We start from the raw sequence: 21,026 nt of genomic DNA, 5'->3' as shown, positions 1-21,026 counted from the left end.
GCCCCAACTCTTCTGGGTTTCAGAAAGGCTGTGAAAACATGGCTGTGTGCACAAGATTTTAACGAGTAATATGATAATGTCGACATGGTCCGATTGAAGGCTGAAGCATGAGGTTTTTAGACAAATGGATCTAATTTACATATGTTTTAATTTTTATAATGTATTTTAATGATGTATTTTTATAGTTTTAATTGATTATATGTACTGTTTTTGTTTTATTATTATGTTCTTGGCATTAAATGTTGCCAACTGTTGTAAGCCGCCCTGAGTCCCCCCGGGTGAGAAGGGCGGGGTATAAATTCTGGAAATAAATAAATAAATAATAAATAACTAAAGATGTGAGATAGTGGTTACATTATTTGTGTGAGACCATGTAAGTTTATAGAACTCTGAGATTTTTGCGGCGCTTCTGGTAGCCGTGGTGATCATTATTATTATTATTATTACATGCATTTATACCCCGCCCTTCTCCCCGAGGGGACTCAGAGCGGCTGTCCCCTCTCTCATAGTGTGAGGGAAAAGATAGACAATCCAGAACTATTTTTTAGGAAATGATATTCTAGCTGCACAATTTCCCTTTGATTAAAAAAACCCTCAAACAAACACAAAGACTACTTTGTTCCTTTGTTATGCCTTATATCTGTGTTGGTTTCTCCACAGGAATCACAGCTCCTATCTAGTATTCAGCAACAATTCATTTGTGTTTATAGTACAATTCAGTGACTCATGCTCCAGTGCAGTTCTCAACTCGATGGCATTTGCCCCAGGGCAAGAAACACTGCCTTTGTACTACCAAGGTTGGTGCTTCTTGCAAACTAGGCTTCTCCTGTTTTCACCAAGATGGCCTAATATATACTGCCATTTAAATGGTTGGCGTTCCTTGTGTCCCTGTCTTTCTTCAAACTCCACATTATGAATTTTCAAACTACACAGCTTTGTCTAACTGGACATTTTTGTTAAACAATGCATAAAAAAATCTTGGCCAGCTTTCAAAGTTAGCAACCTTGGACTTAAAGCCAAGCCAATAATTGTTTTAATAATTGTAAGAAGATTAATTCTGTTTTAATATTTACTTTTTGGATGTTTTTAATTGTCTTACTTTTAAGTTGTGAGTCATTTTGGGTCTCAATCTCAGGAAAATGCAGTGTATAAATAAGTATAATGATGATGGCAACAATAATGCAATGGATCAGAGTTAGTTAATGCAGTGTAACAGCAGTTGTTTTGGCTAAGGAGCAAACCTCCACCACCAACCTAGTTTCATTTATATTCTGGTTATTGTTATCTTTACACCATGGTTGATGGATGACAACCATGTGTGATGGCTGATGGAAATATGATCACACTATCAGTGAATGGTTGGCCCATTAATTCTAGCTTTGCTATATGTTAGGAACATAAGACAAACATTATAATGCAAGAATCTCATGTAAAAAATTGCTCTCTTCAGTTTTCTCTTCCGCACAAAGCATGGAGAAAGAAAAGGGAACTGTGTGTCTGAGAGACAGAGAGAGCTGGGTAGGAAGAAAGCAGAGTACAGAGGCTCAAAAGCAATTCAATCCCAATGTACATTCACAGTACACAGAATGAATCAAGCCCAAGGGCCTAGTCACATAGTGGTACCAACATGTGTCTGGCTGCTGTTAGAAAACACAGTGTGTACTGAGATCTTCTCCATCCTCTGTGCACATTGAGGGCACTGGAGGTCTGCCGCCAACACATGTTGAATTCTGTCAGAGTAGCTTTCAGCATGCCAGCACCACCTGTAATAACGAGGCAGTAGCATTGCTTTCCCCAAAATTTGAGGCAAGTAGAACCTAGCTGCTGGCAGACTCCTGACCTCCTTGCCCTGCATGGTTGGAGGTGAGAGTACATATGTGCTGAGTGTTTTGTAATGGAAGCTGCCTGCTGATGGAAGTTGTGCAAGCAATTCAACTTCCAGAAGTCAGCTCACGTCACATCAGAGAGCTATGGTAAGGAAGGATGCAAACTCTATCCATTTAAAAATATACATCTATATTCTTCCATAAGCTAATGGTTGAATGTCCACACATATTAATTGTTAGTCAGTTATGCACTTTGTCAATGAATAAAAATGCCATTAACAAAATAACCAATATTTTGTGAGTCATAGAGCTGAAAGGGTAAGAGGAGTGTCATTCAAAAATAAAGTGTTGGTGATAAAATATTGTTTCCAGAACAAGGGTCTTTTAATTAAGGTTAAATATTCATCCAATATAATTCAAAGGTAACCATCACTCAGGGCAGGCCTAACATTATACAAAAGTATAATGTCAGTAAACTCTAGTGATCAAACCTTTAGGAGGCAGCAATTTCAGCCTCCAAATGGTTACAAATGGATCACCAGGCTTTTCTTTTACTTTGATAACATTATAATATAGAGTGCCTTCTACATTCAAATGCTCCTGCCTTATGGCCAAAGGGGGGGGGGGGTTCAATTCAACTGCTAGTCCAATTAGCTTTTGTATGTGAAATAGAAGGTGAGCTGAACTGAAAGCTGTTGTCAAGATGGCTGGTGGGCAAATTGGTTCTGATGGACTGTCACATCTGTGTCACTACTGCCACTGCCCCAGGCTCGCCATGGAACTCTATACAAGCACCTGGCTGCTGTGGTTGCTTTTCCTTATGTCAGAACAGGGCACTTGTGCAACCAGCAACCGCAGGATCGTAACACATCCAGGCGTTCCCTGGACAACGTCTTTTTAGACAGCTGATTTTCTCACATCAGAAGTGCAACCTAACAAACATCCAAGTCATGTATTTCAAAACAACCAGAGGGCAAACACAGGCATGAATTGATCTCAAAACTATGTTTTCAAACATTCTTTCTCCTTCACCCTCAGAGTCTCCAAGTAATTTGATCATCTTTATGTCCTATTAATGAAGCCTGTCAACAACTCCTCTTTATTAATTATAGTGGTTAAGGTAAGTACCTGTGAATGGCACAAGGGTTGCTGCTGACATTGTCAGTGACTCTAGAACTGGACCAAATCCTATTTTCCCCTTGTACAACAAATAGTTATTTCAGATAACTGCTCTGAGAACTTTGGACAATTGTGTAAAAATTGAGTCAATACTGAGGACTATTCTTTGATTGCACACAAGAAGTTTTGGTATCCGGGACATTCACTAAATTCAGTTTCCAGAAGAAAATAACTGCATTACTCTGGTTTAGCATGAAAATGAAGGTGGGTGGAGAAGGAATAAATCAGCATCTTTGAGACTGGTTTATTTTAGCATAATCTTTCATGAACATAAATCTACTCCTTCAGATGCAGAAAAGAAGTGGATACAGTGGCTCTGAAAAGTGGACTGATATCAATAGAAGCTCATGCTAAAACAAATCTATTTCAAAGATGCTACTTGATTCTTTCCTTTATTCCCAACTTCTCCCAATTTATGATGGATTTAGAGCATGTCAAGCTCACTGTAAGCCTATGGGGAGATGCCACACTCAGATTCAGAACTTAAAACCGATGATCATTGACAGGTTCATTTCCATTAGGGAAATGTGTGATCATTAACTTTTTCTGCCTTTTAAAAAAGACAGGACTGGTTGTTCTGTTTCATGTCTGTATTTGGGGTATCTATGTATGAGACAAGAACACCTAGCTTTCCAGAATGAAATGAAGTGTTTGCATGCAACCTGGTGCAAAACTGTTTGCAGTTAATAGATAGGCACAAGATAAACAGCCACTTCATAAAAAAACCTTTACCTACTTGTGCGCAACCAGTAACGAGATTGCAATTCACACATACACACAGAGTTTCCTATATATAGGAAAGTAGTCTTTTAATAGATCTGCGGTTCTAGAGAAAAGACAATATGTGACATGAGGGGAAGGGAAAAGAAAATGTGCTCAAGTATATCTTATCATTATGCATCGATGTTTGCAAAGTGCAGAGGGAATAATGCTGCTGGTCATGTCAACAGCTCTCCATACAGAACTGCTTCCTGATGGTATGCTGCAATCTTCTCAAAACAAAATGATAACTCTGTTCAGTTTGTAGAGTTTTCCCCTGTATTCTCATGTGCACATGGCACACATTCCAGGCGTAGCTTGTGGATGCTTCGAAACCCCTGGAGTTAGATTAATCACAAATACAATTCAAAGCCTTTTTTTCATGCTGTATGTGTCAGATGTTAATTTCACTTGGCTCACACCAGTAAAAAGTATAGATCAAGTGCTTAAAGCTATTAACAGATGTCTCACGCAGGAATCAATGCTCCCAAATACCCATGACTGTCCCTGTTAATACTCTTGCATCAGTCATGTACCTCATTACACGTTTCTGAAAATGATGTTCATATTATGATTTGTAAAAAAAGTAGAATTATAGTTTAAAGCAATAACCAGAAAATAACAGAAGAAAAAGCAATCAAGTAACCCATTAGGTTATTTTAAATTAATGGGAAATGTGCTTACTGTTATGTCTTCCAGTACCATATCTCTCTGCTGCTAGTTTAGGATAAGCACAAATGTGATATGTCTTTATTATAGGTTAAAAATAAAGACTCAATACTTAATTATAGAACAAAAAACTGGAGTTTTGCAAGCAAGTGCTTTGTTAGCTTCTGTGAACATGAGCAAATGATTCTATGTTAGATGGAAACCTTATCTTTCATGAAAACTGCTGGGTGGGTGGTTTAGCGGCAGTGGGGTATATACGTGGGTGCAATGATTCATAGCCACTCCATAATAAAACTGTCCATTAAGAATTGACTGTATTTTTCAGCAGAAGCTTAAAGAAAGGAAAGCAAACTTGTCTGATCTGGAGACACCAAGTTACAAAGATGAGAAAGCCACTGGGCAGTGACAGAATGCATATAGCACCTACAGTTCTCAAAGGAGGAGATTTAGGGCAGAGGTAGACATGGTGTGTAATGTTGTCTAATCTTAGTAGCTATTATGTAGATCCAATTTTCATTGGGACCATAGTGCACAGTGAAGGAAAATAACCAGTTTTAAAGCTGATTAATGCCTGGTGATTCCCCCCTCCCCAATGCTATAAGTCATTTTTACCAATGGAACCTTCCCTTTCCAAGGATTATAGCAATTTTGTACATGGTTATGTATAGTAAAGAGGTCATTGTGGAGAAGGGAAGCAATATTATTTGTACGTAGTGGAGGAGGGAAGGATTAACACCTCCCCAATTCTGATCTACTGGGATTTACTTGTTGGTAAAGATGTTTACGGTTGTCTTAGAAACTCAGTAATGCATGAGTCTCGGACAAAAATTGAGTGAAGCATCTTCTTGTTTCATATTTATCTCATCCATGTGCCTCCATCTTTTGCATAACCACAATAGAAGTCAAGAAACTTTGGTGCTACAAGGCACAAAGAAAAGCTGTAGTCCTGAACCAGAATCTGAAAGTCTGTTGCTACAGGACCAAATGTGATGCTCCTTTGACTGCATGGCAGCAGATTACTAGTTTTGCCAGGAGGAAAAAGAAGAGAAGGTCACTTCCATGACAGGTCTTTCTGAACTCCACAAATAAAGCAGCTTTACCAAAACTATAGTCTAGGAAACGGAAGTGCTTACTCGAAGAGGTAGCTTAGGCATAATAGTTTCCTTCTTATTTTTAAATTTGTTAGCAAAAGTCCTGTAGCATAGAGCAACACAGAATATTACCGCTTGTTAAAGTTGTAAACAAAGGTGCAATGCAGAACATTACAGTTTCCCCTGGCATTCTCCAATCATCTGTTCCTGACCAAGCACTTCTTGTGCTGGGTTACACTAGAGGAAGGGGAAAAAATCAATGTCACCCAGCATTTCAGGAAAAAAGAGAAATTGATTTTATCTTCCTGTGATGTACTGGAGTTTGGACAGGTGACCTAGCACAGTGATAGCAAGGACAACAAAAGAAAAAAAATTCCTGCCATTCCATCATCCAGTGGACAACCACCGAGGATGGCTCTTTCTGTGGGACAAAGACAATGCAGTGGAGAAAACTAAGGAGTAGACCTAAGCAATATGTTGATTTTTGAGGTGGACAATAGGTGGCACTCATAGGCAAGCAGAGTGATGCACACAGCTGCCAATGAAGAGCAGCAGCAATATCACATATTACAGCAACCAGCCCCACTGAAACACTACTGCAGTTAGGGTAAGAGTACAGCCCTGACCTCAATCTGCTATTTCTTCCAGTCCATGGCCTGGAAAGAAAAGACTCACAATGTTTCACAGGAGGGCTAGAACTGCTTCTTTCTCAGTCTTTCCTTTCTCTCATAGCATTTCAAACCTCCTTTTCTTCTGGAAGTCACATCACTGCAGCTGCTGGTAGCATGGAAACTAACCGAGATGCAAAAGTGTTTGGCAGATCCTGATACGTCTAATCTAGTGCATTGCTGTCCGAACAGCATGAGGGAAGTCATCTGCCATCTGTAACTTGCTGAAACTTGTGTTCAGTCTCCAACACTGTTGGTTTTATCTTTTTCCAGGAGATAGATAGATTAGCAGACAGACAACTCACCCACCCAAAAAATAAGAATCCAAGGGGGGGGGAAATGGGATAAGCTCACCTAGTAAGCTACTAATGATGGCATTTCTGTATCAGTATTTACAGAAGTGATGTCAACATCCAACAACCACAGACTACCAAAATGAATTTGCACAACTTGGATCTCAGCCATGCTATAAATCTGTGGCTGAATTTTTAGGCAATAACCTGATCCTGTTGTTTTGCTTACTTCTCTGAAGATGATAGGTCTAAAACCAGCTGTACAAATAGCCAGTGTAACAGAAAAGAGTAGCCTGGTTATCCTTTGGCAGAACAGTCTTGGATACTCAATATATAGAGGTCATCACAACTCTTTTTAGAGTTTTTGCCCCGACAGTTTGTGTAAATGCTTGCAATGGAAATAGGCCATTGAGAAGATTATGTATGAGACAATTTTCTTCTTGACCTCAGCATCATAAGGCTTAACAAGGTGAATAACAGTAAAACACCATGTAGTTTACAACCTGCTATTTTTGCATGTTGTTATATGCTGATTTGTAACAGATTGTAAGAAAATTATCTTGTGTTTCTACATATCTTTGACGTAAGGAATGGTCTACTTTGAATATTTTAAATAATATAAGGAAGGCTCTTGGCAAACAAATGTATTAACCTCAGATGCATCCACACTGCAAAATTGTAGTCGTTTGGTCCCACTTTAACTGCCATGGCTCCACCTTATGGAAATTCTAGGAAAAATCTTTCTGTCAATTCATAATTTAGTTACTGATTCAATGAGTATACTTTAGTTGGAATCAACATAATTTTTATGCATGGTGGGCTTTATTTTCAAGGCACTGCATTCCAAGGCTTTTGGTTTCAAGATGGTGAAAGTATCTTAAAGCTGCTGCCATCTCACTTAGAATGTCTGCCTCACTCTCTTCCCTTTCTCAATAAATCCACACCTACTAAGGGTACTACCCAAATAATAAATTTAGATCACACCAAACCAAATAAGCTGTCAAAAGACCCTGAGCAACATGCCAGAGGTGGCATTAAAGCAAATTTAAAAAATGTCAGTTTTGCCTTTGGGCAATTAGAGTTTGTTTCAGGATCCAGACCCTTTCTCTCCAGCATAATGTTTTTAGTGATCTGCTTAACACACAAATGATGAGACTTGAAACAAAGGAGACACCCTGCCTCCCAGTTTGGCTTCATTCTAGCTATCTTTTCAAAAGGAGTGATTGATTCCTTATTATACAGTATTTTGCAGAGAAATATTTTACTGAGAAATCTTGTATCAATATTAATGTTTACATTGATACGTTATAGCATATTCACCCCACCCCCTTCAAAGCAGGTGTATCTTACCCCTGGCAACTTAACCATGGCAAGGGACTATTTTGCTCTGTGTTAATCTGACAGTAGACATTAACATAACACTCCTCATAGGACAGAATGGCTAGAGAAATCAGGCTTTGGGGGACATGAAATGTCTCTTTATTATTTCCCCCTCCCCACACATATATACCTTTTTGTATCTGTTACCTTGCACTAGCAGCCCAGATCAATGTCCTCAGTGCCGTTTATGCTTCAAAATCTCCAACCATCCTACTAACATTGATGAGGAATTGCCCTCACTCTGATTTCATGTTGGTTATCATCTGTGATGCTATTATACAGTCAAATATTTCCAGTGTGGGAAGTTTTCACCTAGTAAGTCCTGAATTACAGAAATTACCTCCAGGAAACAATTTCTGATGTGCAGTTCTGTATAGAAATATTTTCTGTGCAGAAAATGCAGAATTGCAAGAAAAACAACCATATGTGATTTTTGCATAGAATAAGGCCCAAATGCCAAAGATTCTTGTCAGTTCAAGATTCTTTTCACCAGGGTTTCTCATCACTTGAAAAAAAAATTTGACTACTTTTCAAATATTTTCAGATATTTATTCCATCCTTCCTCTTGATAAATCTCATATGAGGTGGAAGGAAAGGGGTGGCACATTTTTATTGAGCACAATCCCTCAGGTTTGTCTAATGAGAGGTGTTTTGGCCTTCAACTCCCAGAAATCCTAACAGCTGGTAAACTGGCTGGGATCTCTGGGAGCTGTAGACCAAAACACTTGGGGACCCACAGGTTGAGAACCACTGGTCAAATGGTTTCTGAAGAAGATAGTTCTTTCTTCTTTTTCCTTTAAGCCAGTAGAAACATTCGGTCACATGAAAAAGAGGACAGGGTACCTTTACTAAAAGTGTTGTGTGCATGAGAAATTACACGTGCTAAAATTCTCTCACACCCAGCTATTATAGAAATAAAAGCTTTGTCCTCCCTGCCCCAATCCATGGGGCCATCTTAATGTAACTTTTGCAGATGCTTCACAAGGGTTTTCCAAAGTCTTTAGATCAATGATGGGAAAGACAGAGCCTCCAAATATTGTTGAACTGCAGTTGATAGACTCCAGCATGATTCTGTGGTCAGCTTCCACAACAGAGCTTCTGCAAGAGGACCTAGAGATTCCTAGAGAGAGCACTTCTCTAGACATTTGTAGGTTTTCTATCTTGATTCTATGGCCAACTTTTGCTAGGAGATGACATAATGTTGCAGTGGAGGACCTAGGGATTCCTATCTCAGGTAAAAAAAAATAGCAAAATATGTATTGAATTTTTTTTTCACTTTCTGTGCCCCTAGCCACAGAAAATGTGGAGGGTTGACTGCATTACAAATTAATTACTGGACTCCAGCTCAAAACACTTAAGATTTCACATCTTGTTTGATCTAATTATATCAGCTGGCCTGACAAAAATGGTTTCATCAATGAGATTGAACAGCAAGAACTCTGGCTAATCAATTCTTTGACACTTAATTAAGAACTCTGTTGGTCTTCAAGGAACCACCCAAATGGGAATAGTAAAACATCTAGATAGAGAGCCCAGGGAATTAAGTCACTCATAAGAAGAAAATATACACTCCAACTATTTGCCATTCAATGTACACAGCTTTAAAATTAACCTCACATTTTGTATGTAATTTACTCGGTGCCCATGCCATACACATGCACACCTACCATCTCCCCTCATTATTTGTTTCTTTAATCTCAGCCCTTCTGTTGGTAATGTCTTTTAAAATCCTCTGAGGTCTTAGATCTCTTTTCAAGCAGCTGTTTCCAGTGTTCCAACAGATGGGCCTGAGGCCGTAACCCTTCAAGCTGTGAATGCATCAACTCTTATCAAGTAAGGTGACACATGGTTATTCTTCTGAATAAAAAAATCAGGCCTATTGAGAGATAGGTAACAGGACTCTGTGGAATAGGTGTACTATGAGCCTCTACTGATGTTGATAAGAAATGCCCTGCTGTGCGGGACTGGTGGGAATCCCTCTTCTATGTAACTGAATCAGAAAAATACCAACAGTATCCTGGCTGTATGTGTGTATGTGCTTTCAGATTGCTGGTTGATTCATGGCAACTCCATTAATTTCATATGTGTTTTCTTAGGCAAGGAATGCCCAAAGGGGATACATAAAGTGATTCTTTAGAGGGTTTTTTTTTGGGGGGGGGGGTAGATATATAAGGTTTTGCAAACGCTATGACATTTTGTGTTTGTGTAATTCATGGACAGGATCATATCCTATAAGAGCCAATGCTATGAACTTGTTGTATGCAGAAATGATGGACTCTTTCCATTATTACCCCGCCCCCATTAGTAGCCCCTTTTATTGTGATGATCTTTTGAGATGGGGGGGGGGCAATATATATTTAGGCAAATAACAGTTCTTTTAGTTGGTATTTAGATGACCACAAAAGTTCTGTATATGTACTCACCTAATGAATACAACTATGGTTTGTTGTTGCCCAATCACCTATGTTCTGTCATCTCATTGATATTTTCATATAGCCAATGACCTGAATACATGAAAAAGTCAATGCAAGCTAGCAAAACCAATTTAAAGAAAAGGCTTTCAGAATATAGTTCTCACTGTCAGCCTTGTTTGCCCTCAGAAATATTGAGATGTGATGCTAGTTATCTATGAAATAATTTCACTTTTACTGCAAATACATTGGCCAATTTTAAAACAAAGTCCATTTTTTGGTATCTTTGTTCAGAGTCTAAAACGATCTCTAGGTTGGCAGAAGCTGGAGCTAACAGCGGGCGCTCACTCCACTCCCGGGATTTGAACCTGGGACCTTTCTGCCTGCAAGTTCATCAGCTCAGTGCTTTAACACACTTCGCCACCAGGGCTCATATATATATATATATGAATGAAAATTACAAGAGAGAGAGAAAGCTACCTGATAATTAGAATGATGCAAGTAGAAGAGATCATTGGGGTTTCTGAGAACTTTTTAAAAAATTAATGAAAAATAACACTCTTGCAAAATACTATAAAAACATCTTGTCTTGATGAAGAGAACTTCCGATACATCCAGATTCTCACTTCCCTCTCAGGCTGAATTTCAAGAGTTTTCAAGAGCAAGTTAACTGTTAGTAGTAGGGAGACATAAAATCATTTATCCTCAAAACATGCAATTGTTCTCACTTGTTCATTCTGATGCAATTGATCAATCCTAGCTGTTTTACAACTTTCAGTTACATTGCTACTAGAATAAGTGGAGCAACCAGCTTTTGTCAACTATAACAAAACACCACTTTTTCTTTCTGCTTGTTCCATTTGTGGAATCACAAGTAAACCTGCCCTTGTTGACCATAATGCCTCTCAGTTCATATTGTTCATGTTTCTAGTTTTCCATCTTATATGGGTAATATATTATATGGGGTAATATGCTACTGTTACTTTGTGCTTGCTGTGCTGACTATAACATCTATGTGCTACATTCACATTTTTGAAAAGCCGTAATAAATCATTGGTGTTTCGTTATAGGATAGGTTTACCTCAGGAAGCAGATGCTGGGGATGCAGATAATAGTTGAAAGTGCATTCAAGGACAGAGTCAAATGTGACCTGCTTTGTGTGTCCTAGCATAGACTATTGACCTGAAGAGGACACTATGACACCATCACAGTTGAAATAAAGTTCAGCTGCCAGTCTTATTAGTGACCATACATGGAGTGGGTAGCTCAAGCTAGCTGTTCAGTTCATACAATACAATAACTTCAGCCAACTCTACAGATATACAAAAGACAGTAGGAGTTTGAGACTGCCTTGCTATGAAAAGATTACTTTTTGTGTGTACATACAGCTCAAAGTACTATACTGCCCATTGGTAAATAAAGATTCTGCAGTGACCTCAAAGTTTTTCCAGTCAAACAAATCTGGACACCTGGAAAATGAACATGAAGTGCAGTTCACATTATAGACCATTTCAGTTTCTATTTTCCTTCCCCCGCCCCCTCCAGATACAACAAAATTTTGCCAAAATCAAAACTACAAGGTAAACTTGAAAATTATGAACCCTTCACCTATTCACGTTTATATGCCATCATTCATTCAGTCACTTCAGTTATATCCTGCCTTGTACTCCAGAAGTAGGAATCAAGGAAGCTAAAGGAATAAAAAAAATATACAGTACAACCTCCATATTTGCAGGAGATATGTCCCCAGCTTTCACGTGGATACACAAAACTATGGATAAGATCAAAATCTATTGATATGAATAACTTCTGGCCCAAGAAAACTATAGAGTTATGCTGGATGATCTAGAAAATGCCTGGAGAGGCCATATTTTGTTAGAAGTGGATAAATGAAACCACAGTCTCTGGTCCCACATATATGAGGATCACACTGTATAAGAAATTATATCAACAATAATAGCCGGAAACCTATATCTTTTATTAACAATACAATAAAACAAGCTTAGGTAGAGAGGGGAGGCTAGTGAAGGACTGCTGGTCCATTTTCTCAGGTTCCATTCAAATGCCTCATGGAACAACATTTCCAATGCTTTATATAGAGTCCACTGCTACCAATTTATGAGAAAGGTTAGGAGTCCACACACCAAGGAGCTATCTCCCAAACTAAAGGCCTTGTCACACTAGAGCATGGATCCACTTTAAATCCAGTTTCAGCCTCCAGCAGAATTCTGTGGCTTGTAGTTTAGGGAGGGCCCTTTAAACTGCTCAGCTAGAGAGGTCCTGGGCCTCACTAAACTACCAACCCCATAATTCTGCAGAAGGTAGAAACTGGATTTAAAATGAATCCATATTCTGGTGTGATGAGGATGAAAGTGCTCCTCAGTAGGTGCACCATCCCCCTTCCAATTCCTTAATACCCACCCATTTTTACCAGAGGTCTTTCCTCTTTCATCTTACTACCCACCAGACACAAGCTGCATATCCAAGTTTCAAACTATCCCAGAAAAGAGCAGCATATTAACCACTAAGTCCATGGTTCCACCCCATGTGGATTCCCAAGGGAAGGCAAAGGGGGAGAAAGCCAACTATTCCATGAAACAAGTTTATCTCTGGCCCCATAAGACATCAATCAAAGCCCAAGGATACTTGAGCTACTGAGGAAGATAGGAGAATATACCATACTCAGCTGGGAAAAGAGGGTGAAATCTAGGTGAATGTCAATATATGGGTTGTAGATGTCATAAAAACAAGTCTCTCATAAGATCTCCCAAATATTACTGACTTATCTGAATTTGCAGACTTTGCAAATCTCATGGTAGCTGCAATTGCAGTCATTGTGAAATGCATTCCTCACAGCACAGCAAAGCAAGCGCCCCAGGCTACAGCTGAACCTCAGTGCAACACGATCCTCTTGGCTAGGTGCACTAGAGGGAGGTACATGAAGTCAGCTCTCCACATTCACTGGGGTTAGGGGCACAGCACCCCTGCAAAACCAAAACAAATGCAAATCAAATTCAGAAATAATCCGATCCACAAGCGGATTATTTCCGCATGAAACTTACAAATGTGGAGAACTTATTGTGAACATACAAAATGTTCAGATTTAAGTAAAATACATCTCCTGGTGGTATGAAAAAGGCTCTAATCTTGTTAAGACTGGCCTCACATTTTACATCACACACATACCTTTAGGCAACTCCTAACTAACATTCAAAGGCACATGTTAGATGGTGTTGTTGGTTTCTACTCAACCAGTACTACAGGGGAACTTTAAAGAGAGCTAAAGGAGCTTCAAACTGACTAGAACCATTTTCAAAGATGTTTTGAAAGTCCTCTTCCATTTTTTAAAAGTGCAAATGCGATGAGGCAAAATGATTGCTAAGCAATGATAAGGCCATTCTGATGGGGGGAAATGTAGTGGCAGAAAACCATTCTGAAATTAAATTCACCAAGGTTTTAAATAAGCACTTCTCTATTGATACCCACTGAACTATGCCTGCTTCTCTTCAGCCCATCCAATATAGTGGAAAGCAATTGTGTTGATACAGCCTTCCAAGTATGAATGTATGGTTTGCTTTCTGCTAGGCAGAAGACTCTTTTAGTGAGTGAAAAATGCCAAGCATGCTGAATCCGTCAACATGCAGAATCAACTCTGAGGGAACAAATTAAATCTCTTTGGGGGGAAATTGGGAATTAATTAGGAACATAATAAGAAAAATATTGGAGGAAGGGGGAAAAAACTTTCAGAAAGGTTTTTACATTAGCCCTAGTTTTTCAGTGTTGATTGAGTGACAGCTTGAAAAGGGCCCATCAGCAAGTTAATATTTTACTGCAAATCTCTTATTGTACAATTTTCTCTCTCACACATACAATTTTTGGGAAAGTGCGGGTTTTCAAATAAAAATAGAGGGAGAGAAAAGTCCATTTGCTTCATCCTAGAGAATATGATTTCGAATTTCAATTAAAATGAAATGAGCAGCCCGATTATCGCTATAGAGCAGACAACTGGTAGTGGCAAAGGCCTCTTTCACTGCCATGGTAACCGGCCTTCATTGTCACAGCTACCTTGGTGCCATATGTAATTGTCGGTCTGTGAGCTCAACTGATAATACACAATCAATATCCCATAAGGAGCAGACATCACTTTCAATCTGGAAAAACCTAGTTAAAGAGAACAGGGGAAGGCAAAAATATGGCAGGCGGAAGACATGGTCACTAGAGACCCAACTTTTAAATAACTTTTAACAATTAATACTATAGGATCATTTGATGGGGTATCCTGCAACAAGTTAATGAAGGGGAAAAAAACAAATGCTGCCCATTGTTACAAAATCACTTGCTGTTAGTGAGGAAAAGAAATGAGATGAAACAAAGAACGGTCACTTTACAAATGTAATGTAAGAACGAAGAGATCCTACCAAAGCATTGATGCTAGGAAGAAGTCCCAAAGCCAGACTTGAACCTAGATGATGCCAGGAAATGATTTAACTCAAGTGGCACTGTCAAATTCCACCACAGAGATAGAAGCAAAGAGTAATCCATTGATTTTGACCCAGCAGTTGCTCCCTGACTGACCATGTGTTCAAGCACTGGAACCACTGCAATTTCTGCTTCTTATTTATTTTTTATTTATTTTTTCGTGTCAGGAGCAACCTGAGTTGCTTCTGGGGTGAGAGAATTGGCCGTTTGCAAGGACATTACCCAGGGGACACCAGGATGTTTTGATGTTTTACCATCCTTGTGGGAGGCTTCTCTCATGTTCCGCATGGAGCTGGAGCTGATAGAGGGAGCTCATCTGAACCTGGCAGCCTTCAGGTCAGCAACCCAACCTTCAAGTCACAAGGCTTTAATCCACTAGGCCACGGGGGCTCCTTTCTTATTTATTAAAAGTATGGTTGATTGAGAAACTGATTGAATTCACTTTTTGCTAAGAACTTTCCATAATTCTCACATTCCTTTATAATTCAGGGCTAAACAGTTCAGTGTTACCCAGCAGGAAGTGTCGGCAGCCCAGCTTTCCCCCATTGACTTCTATTAAACACAGGAAGTCTCCCATGTTGCCGCTATGGCAGCATGTAGCAGTTCACCCATACTTTAACAATGGAGCCCTGCCAGAAGTTACTCTACATCATGGGATGGGAGCTGGTGGGCCCCATTGCAAAAGTATAGGTGAACCAGTGCATGCCACCAAAAAGGACCTTAATGTGTTGAAGTTGTTCGACTGTATGAGGTTTTTAAAATTCTAAACACTATTGAAGTAATTATTTACAGAAATCAGTCTTCTAGGTTGTTGCACATCTTTTGTTTAATTCACAGTAGTCTTGTTGTTGCTACCTGTGGTAATAGCAGCAGTACTGATGATCTCCTGGCACCAACACTGATGACCACTTTTCACCCACTGGGGGAAATTGTTGCTACACCAATAATGCTGGCTCTAGATTCTTCCTCAAAATGACCCTCTATTCAGTATCTAGAGTATTCTTAGAAAAATAAGACACTGGCAACCAGGAAATGATCACCCAGATAAATTCTTCTGCTTCTAGGAAAAGTTACTCAATAAACAACCCAATAAATGGGTTGTTGTTGTGTACCTTCAAAAAACATTTTTGATGTATGGAAACCCTAAGACAAAGCCTTTCACAGGGTGTTCTTGGCAGAAATAGTTCAGAAAGGTTTTTAAAGTGTTGTGGTTTTCAAAATGCTGATGGCCAACAATGATTTGAACAGTGGTGAGCTATAATTTTGGAAGACTAATATCCCATTCAAAGACCACATCTAGGAGGGCCAAATAAAGTGGACGCACCTTTGAATTGCTGTGGGAATTTACATGACATATGGCTGCATTTACAGCAGAAGTGCTGCATCCAGATGTTAATCTGACATAAGGGAAATGGGATTTGCTCCAAATTGTCCAGATATATTGGAAGTGTGGACAGCTTGGCTGGGTTGGATCTCTCCCAATTCATTGTCCACCCATACAACAGATCCACTGCTAAGTTACTGGACAGTAGCAGCTCCCTTGCAAAAGTTTGCTGGCGACATCACTTATTATGTGGAAACAAAAAGGAACCTAGCCATGTAAAAGGAAAAGCGATGTCACAAGCAAGCCTCTGTGAGGAAGTTGCTTTTGACAATTGATGCAATGGCCATGGCCCAAAATGCTCTTGGCCTGTCCAGCTATCTGGATGCTAAAAGAGATCCTGGGATGCTCTTGGGCTGTATGAGGGCAGCTCTGTAACAATGCACCCCAGAAGATGTGAGTACAGAACATGTAGATGCAACCAAGGCTCCTAGTTCATACCTGGTCACTGATCTAGTAAAGCAACACTCTAACTGAGACCAATTCTTTATAAGAAGAGGAAAGGCTAAGATTGCTCCTGACATTTTGTACTTTTCTCAAGACTTGTCTCTCCATTTTCCTCATCTTACTGTTGGCTCTCTGACATAACAAGCACTTGGCCTGATAAAGAGAGGTTACCACCCTTTACAATTATGTTTTGCCTCTTTTCTGCTCTCCTCACACTGCTATGCTCATGCAGAATTAAATTAGAAAGGGAAAGATAGCAATATTTTGAGGCCCTTACTCTTCATAGAGTGAACAGATTCAGGGCCAAAGTACTACAAGCAACATTCACTTGCATGAAACTTTGCTCTGACATTGTAATGTAAAGCAGCCAGGAGAGGCTGCTACCTTCAGCAGAAGGCCAACAGGCAGGGGCAGAAGTGGATGCTTTTCTATTTGTGTTGTCTGCACAAAATCTCCTCTCCCAGTCCTTCTTGATGTAGGAGGAAATATAGGTATTCCTGTTTTTTTTCCCTGCAAAGTGAAAAATAGCTAGGTGAGGGAAAATCAGTTATAGGAGGATTAAGCACCTCTTTTCTACCCAGAAATCTCCTTCTGGGACTATTTTAAATTTCAAAAACCTGCACCAAACGTACATGCACACCACATGCATTTAGGCTTCATTTTTGCAGTTACAGCTATATAAAGAGCATCTAAGTTATTACAGTAGAAACGGCTTTAATTAAAACTTGCCTTTATGACGGTTTGACAGAAATCAAAACATCAGAACATCCTTGACCAAGGGTGTTTAAAAATCCATTATGCCTCTCCACACACACAGTGACAACAGCATATATTGGTATTTATTTGCACTGGAGCAATGCCTGTCAACCTTTGACCACCTTAACGATGCTCTTGCAAGTGGTACAAATAAAGGATATGACCTAGACCACGGCTTTAGCCATGAAACCATTTACTCTTGTATGGTGGATCTAATTACTGTCATGTTTATACCTTTCTCTGTAATGCTATCCTGCCAAGTGCCCCTAAGGTACGATCAGAATTTGGGATAGTGACATGATTTCCTTTTTGGGCTGTATGGGGAGTATTTTGTGGGTTAGGGAAGAATCACCATTCCAGACATAGAAGCACAACAATAAAAAACTAGGAACATATTTCAAAGTAAGAAGGAATGGCTGTACAGATATCACAACCCAACTTCCAGCACTCCTTCCAGAGAAAACAGCATAACTGAACATTTTTGGACTGAAACCACTGCTTGAGCTGTGATAGGCGTTGAAGCTTCCAAAGAGGCTCTGACCTCTCAGATACTCAGAGATCTTTGGAAGAATCTTGTTTTTGATTTTGGAAGCAAAGACTCTAGGGTTCCTCATGCTGGGAAGACTTGCCAATTTGCCCCCTGCCTCAAGCAGATAAGATTTCTGTCCCAGGAGTATAGCTTATGGCAAAAAGTAAAACTAGGCTCTTGAAGCCAACTGCTAGAGATGGTGAAGCAATGTGAGATGGTCACACAGTTATTCCAGGGCAATGTTAGGTCATTTTTCTGTGTTTTTCACTTGCTTCACATAGATCTCAACTTCCTAGATTTCTCTAACCCTTTTGCCAGTTTTCCCTTGGCCTTCTGATCTTTCAGGCCCTCCTTGGCCTTCTGATCTGGACTTGATCATTTCTCCTAACACATGATTTAAATTACCTTACTTTGAGGCTAAACTGTGGCACCAAACCTCACACTTTGTGACCTCTTTAACAGGAACATGGCAAGCAGCTAAAATTGATCTTGAGATTAATTCTACCTACTGATATTTGGCCAGCACAGATGGTTGAAGATTTATTCAAGTCACTTTGGTAAGAACTTATCAAAATTCACAAGAGTCTTCAAAAATATGACTTAAAGAACCTGAGCCTATTTAAACAATAAGATATTGGAGAAAGATGGTATTTTTAACAGATTTCTCCCCTCCAGTTATTATGAATGCTTATGTTAATTAAGTTTTGAATAACAAAAGAAATGAGATCATATGTCTTCTTAGGAAAGCAGTTTTTCCTCCTTTTCTGACTATCATAGAATCATAGAATCATAGAGTTGGAAGAGACCTCATGGGCCATCCAGTTCAACCCCTGCAAGAAGAAGGAAAATCTCATTCAAAACACCCCCGACAGATAGCCATCCACCTGACTTCCCTTATCCTTTAAAAATATATATATAATCCTATAGTTTGGGTGAATGATCCCTACTATAAATTTTGTTTTTTCACGAGCTGTCTCAACAAGAATGAGACAACTAACAACATTTCTTCTCATTACTAATTTGTAAACGCATAGTAAATGCAGTAAGCACAGCTTTCACCTCACTGGAAAAAAGAATCAAATTCATCTAAGAATTCACATAGATGCTCCTTACGGAAAGCTTCCTGAAAAGGGTGGAGTAGGTAGCTTGTTGTCTCCTGCCAAATATGGCAATTAATTTCATTGGTTATCAGTTTCAGATGTATGGTAAAATCTGAGTCAAATAAGGGAGAAGAGAACAACCAGTACTAATTCCTGGGGCCCAGCAATCCCAAGACATATGTTGCATGTTTTTTTGTCTTTACCAAATGTATCTTTTTTTGCTTATTATATTTCACACACATTGCAAAATCAGTGAATATGTTTCATGTTAAAAATGAAACATATCCACTGTGAAGAGATTTAATCTGCTATATTTGTTTTATATTAATTATAAATATTTACCTACCTAACATTCCCAGCAGAAATTACAAATGTAATTAAATTAAAACATAAAGTAAAAAGATTAAAATTGACTACCCCACCATCAAACTCAAATACATTTAAATGGACATATTGTTATCCTCTCGCTATAACCACCTCAAAAAAATTCTCAATTTCTACTTTACCACCCCATTGCTATTATGTTTAATCTTGAAATCCTGTAAGCATTTTCATAATTTCTTTCTTTTAAAATAAGCATCACAAAAGCTTCCTACTCATTTAAGAAAATGTCTACAGACTTCTCTTTTATCAAACTGGATAACTTGTCCATTTCTGCCATTTCTAACAACTTTATAATCAAATGTTTTCTCTTGACAGTAAATCCAATTTTCTCTTGAAGTATTCTCCCCTTTTAAGTATAGTGTATTCTTGTGACTAGAACCATATAATAGAATAGCTTGTAATTCAAGTTTTTGGTTTGTGCATTTGGTTAGTCTGATAAAAAAGTAAAGTCAGATCTAGTGCCACTTTAGTTTAAAAAAATCATTTGCATCAAACCATACTTCATCTTCCAAGATTTCAAAGAAAATAACAATGATAAACATGATTCTATATTACAAAATTGAAAAGTTTACTCAGTACTTCCTTGTTGAAAGAAAGAGCAAGGAAAGAAAGCCAGAGGTGTTGTCCCAGTGAATGAGACATAGAGAACAAGAAGGGCTGGTGTCAGAAGGATAGCCTTTGACAGTGGATGAAAATAGAGATCTAAAGGTAGTCAGCTCACTGTAATCTCAACTGGGCAGGTAGTTCTCCCAATTCTTTAATCACCTCCTCTGCCTCTCAGAGCAACACCCAGGACCTCGTCACATGGATGAGGTCCAGGGTTGTAATTTGCCAGCCTCCGTGGTGAATTGGGGCAGCAGCAGAGCAATCCTGATGCTCCAGCACACACATGGAGAAGCATTGCCACATGGCTTTATCCCACAGTAGGCCTGTTGTTCCTAACAGAACATAGGAAGGCTACTGTGTTACTGGTGCAGCATCTTACCATTCTGCCTCCCCAGTTCACCCACAGAACCACTGGCGTGGGGCCCAGTGAGTGAACTGGGGCAGAAGCATCCTAGGACACTTATTTTTTTCACATGTGATGAGGTCACCAGACATCCCTTGGCTTGCTTGAATGGCCACTGAAGTTGAAGAAGATTTGGTTTCTTTTAAGACTATGTATAGAAGTAGCTACAGACTCAAGTATTACCTATATTAAACCTTAAATCAGACCTCCTGTATGTGGATCTCTTTTTCTTCAAATGATGATTGTCTTTCACTATCATTTTTTCTCCTTTAAACTTGTGGGAAATACATCTGTCCTACATTCTGTATTCTGCTACTACTTCCTTTCTCTACTAGAATCATAATGGCAGCATGTTGCAACTCATTCACTTTCAAGAAGGATTAGCTGTAACCACTCCTTTCCTGTCAAATTAGCTCCATGAATTGGGTAGGATAATTGAGCCTCAGTTGTCTGACTTTTATACTACATGTGGATAACAGCAGAATGATTGACAGTGACTGATGCTAAATATAAACAAAATGTATTTTCAGGCTAAAATTATTCTGACTCATACTACCAATAATAGGGAAAGCAAGGAAAACACATGAAAACACATATACACAAAATCTAATAAATTTCCATTTGAGGTGTTTGCAAATTCTAGCCTGCTTTCAGAATTAATTTAT

At 39.0% G+C, this 21,026-nt stretch overlaps 2 protein-coding genes across 36 annotated transcripts in view; both read right to left on the bottom strand.

Moving 5' to 3' along the window:
- nrxn3 (neurexin 3) overlaps positions 1 to 21,026 on the bottom strand; it is a 1,581,531-nt gene that overhangs the window by 720,025 nt on the left and 840,480 nt on the right. The gene's annotated exons all lie outside the window — the stretch shown is intronic.
- LOC134295458 (uncharacterized) overlaps positions 1 to 21,026 on the bottom strand; it is a 411,762-nt gene that overhangs the window by 153,865 nt on the left and 236,871 nt on the right. The gene's annotated exons all lie outside the window — the stretch shown is intronic.

Source organism: Anolis carolinensis, chromosome 1 (assembly GCF_035594765.1).
Source record: "Anolis carolinensis isolate JA03-04 chromosome 1, rAnoCar3.1.pri, whole genome shotgun sequence".
In the NCBI taxonomy this organism is placed as follows: domain Eukaryota; kingdom Metazoa; phylum Chordata; class Lepidosauria; order Squamata; family Dactyloidae; genus Anolis; species Anolis carolinensis.
Note: the sequence above shows the minus strand (reverse complement) of the source record. Positions and strands in the feature narration are given on the sequence as shown.